Source organism: Zea mays, chromosome 3 (assembly GCF_902167145.1).
Source record: "Zea mays cultivar B73 chromosome 3, Zm-B73-REFERENCE-NAM-5.0, whole genome shotgun sequence".
NCBI lineage: Eukaryota > Viridiplantae > Streptophyta > Magnoliopsida > Poales > Poaceae > Zea > Zea mays.
In genome coordinates this window covers 203,018,583-203,022,100 of record NC_050098.1, presented here as the reverse complement: position 1 = coordinate 203,022,100, position 3,518 = coordinate 203,018,583, and positions in this window count along the sequence as shown.

Genomic DNA, 3,518 nt, shown 5'->3' with positions numbered 1-3,518 from the left:
TCTCGCAGGAGTTCCTGACCTTCGGCGATGGAGATGCATCGCTGGAGGATGCCCGAGGGGCTGCGGTGGTAGAGCTCCTTCTCATCTCCCAGCAAGACGAACGACTTGGCGTGCCGCGCCAGCCGCCGAGCTTCGGCTCGGTCGGAGGGTAGCTCTCCTTGGTGGAGATATTGCAGGTACGGGGTCTGCCAGCTTTGATCAGGTCAGGTGTGACCCCACTTCGCTCCCCCCCGACGTGCAGCGTCTCGCCCTCGGGGGCCGAGGGTACCTCGGGCCGAACCGAGGGTGCCTCGAGCCGAGCCAAGGGTGCCTCGGACTGTGCCGAGGGTACCTCGGGCTGGGCCGAGGGTGCCTCGGGCCGAGCCGAGGGCGCCTCGGACTGTGCCGAGGGTACCTCGGGCTGGGCCGAGGGTTCCTCAGGCTCGGGCATGTCGTAGATCTTGACGGAGGGCTGATGCAGATCTCGGGAGAAGACGTCCGGGGGAACCGTTGTTCGCCCCGAGGCTATTTTAGCCAGCTCGTCTGCAGTCTCATTGTAGCGCCGAGCGATGTGGTTAAGCTCGAGCCCGTAGAACTTGTCTTCCAGGCGCCGAACCTCATCGCAGTAGGCCTCCATCTTCGGGTCGCGGCAGTGGGAGTTCTTCATGACTTGGTCGATGACGAGCTGCGAGTCACCGCGAGCGTCGAGGCGTCGGACCCCTAGCTCGATGGCGATCCGCAACCCGTTGACCAGAGCCTCATACTCGGCCACATTGTTGGACTCTGGGAAATGGAGGCGTAGCACGTAGCGTAGGTGCTTCCCGAGGGGCGAGATGAAGAGTAGGCCTGCGCTGGCTCCTGTCTTCATCAGCGACCCGTCGAAGAACATGGTCCAGAGCTCCGGCTGGATCGGAGCTGTCGGGAGCTGAGTGTCGACCCATTCGGCCACGAAGTCTGCCAAGACCTGGGACTTGATGGCCTTCCGAGGGGCGAACGAGATTGTCTCGCCCATGATTTCCACCGCCCACTTTGCAATCCTACCCGAGGCCTCTCGGCACTGGATGATCTCCCCCAGGGGGAAGGATGACACCACAGTTACCGGATGAGACTCGAAGTAGTGTCGCAGCTTCTGCCGCGTTAGGATCACCGCGTACAGCAGCTTCTGAACTTGTGGGTAGCGGATCTTGGTTTCGGACAGTACCTCGCTGACGAAGTAGACTGGCCTCTGAACGGGCAATGCATGCCCCTCCTCTTGCCTCTCGACCACAATCGCGGCGCTAACCACCTGAGTGGTCGCGGCGACGTAGACCAAGAGGGCTTCTCCGGCAGCTGGGGGTACCAAGATAGGCGCCTTCGTGAGGAGCGCCTTCAGGTTCCCGAGGGCTTCCTCAGCCTCAGGGGTCCAAGTGAAGCACTCGGCCTTCCTTAAGAGGCGGTACAGAGGTAGACCTCTTTCGCCGAGGCGTGAGATGAAGCGGCTCAGAGCCGCGAGGCATCCCATGACCCTCTGTACGCCTTTCAAGTCCTTGATGGGCCTCATGCTGGTAATGGCTGCGATCTTCTCCGGGTTGGCTTCGATGCCCCGCTCAGAGACGATGAACCCCAAGAGCATGCCTCGGGGCACCCCGAAGACACACTTCTCGGGATTGAGCTTGACGCCTTTCGCCTTGAGACATCGGAATGTCACTTCAAGGTCGGAAAGGAGGTCAGAGGCTTTCCTTGTCTTGACTATGATGTCATTGACGTAGGCCTCGACCGTGCGGCCAATGTGTTCGCCGAACACATGGTTCATGCACCGCTGGTACGTCGCGCCCGCGTTCCTCAAGCCGAACTGTGACGGAACCTCCCAAGTAATTAGGCCCACCTACAGTTGTCCTTGTCTAACAGACATCAGACACCCTATAGATGTTCCTAAGTCACTTGACAAGTTCGGTATCTTTCCTTACCTTACCAGGAACGTCTCACCCGTCTTGCAGACATTACAGAACATCGGAGATAAAGAAATGCGGAAGCGATTACATAACTTACATTTATTTGAAAAGTAGCTCAAGTTGTTTTATTACAGACCAGAACTAAAAGCGAGTGCTGAGAAGTAATATTATACAAACCAAGGGAGGCACAAACTCCTCCCGATAAGTTTTAAGTAAAAGTTCTATATGGAGGACTAAGTCCTCCAACACTTCAGTCTTGTTTTTCTTCCTTGGGAACCACCTTGGCACAAAAGCAACAGAAATATGCTACTTCCTCACCTAAAAACAACGAAGGGATAAACCCTGAGTATGGAATTACTCAGCAAGTCTTACCCGACTAAAGAAAAGACTCTCAAGGGTATGCTGGTTATATGGGAGTCAAGGTAAGGCTTTCCAATAATCAAAGACTCTGTTTTGCAGAAATGCTTACTAAAGTGGATCCTTAAAAATCCAATTTTATTTGTCAAGTTAAGTACAATTACCTGCAACTAGAGTTCTTTCTACCCTAGTTCAATCACTGGTCCTGTACTAGCCAATTTCTTAACAAAAACCCATCATCTTTAGTGGAATGCTACGTGTAGGGCAGTGACCAAGTCTTCATAACCGCGAAGGTACGGCGATCCGAATCGATTATACTCAGCTGAGGATCTCCAATCACACGACATATGTAGCACTTAACCCTTGCATATGTCAACCCGCCACCGGGGTTCTTAAGACCAGATCAGGTTCACGCAAACCGAGAGCACAGATACACCACCGTCCAGCCTCTTGCTACGGAGGGTACACGCTACTCTCGCCACCGCTCCACGCCCATTTCGTGTTATCTTATTCTGGCCTTAGTCTGCCCGAGGCAAGGCTTACCCATGACGAGGCATGTGACCAGTTAAAGGGTCCCCGATCATCAAGCCTACATTGACAAGGTCCTTAATCGACTCAGACGGAGACACTACACCGAGACTCTCTTCTCGTGCAAGTCACCCGCCCGGTCTCAGCTTAATCATTTAACCCCAAAGGTTGGTACCTAGCAGAGGTACATCTTTTCCGATGTTGAATCCATCACGGCCGTGATGGATTCACCATCAAGTTTTATTTTTGAAAACAACCCTCCCACTTTGCCAACCATCTTTTGTAAAACAAATCCTTTTGTTTTTCTAAAGCAATACTAAGCATAGAAAAACCTTTTTGTAAAAATAGGGTTTCAAGGAAGGTAATCAAGTTCAAGGAAGGTAATGCAAGAATTGTTTTATCAAGCAACTCCTATCACCTAATGCAGCAAGCAAGTGAGAAAGATTTTAAAAACATCAAGGGAGGTGGCAAATGCACCGGGGCTTGCCTTCGTTAACAGGTGATTCGGGTTCGGATCCACAAATATCGAAGTAGAAGCAGTTGCCTGCTTGGGAATCCGAAGGTGGTGGTGTCCTTTCTTCGGTGACTTCTATCTCTTCTTCACGTTCTAATCATAACCATACATAGGTATAAGAATGGATGCCATGGGATGCTCATGAGGATGCAAAGACAATATAAACTTATTATCTATGTCTTGAATACAACTTTCCTTCACGGAACTCC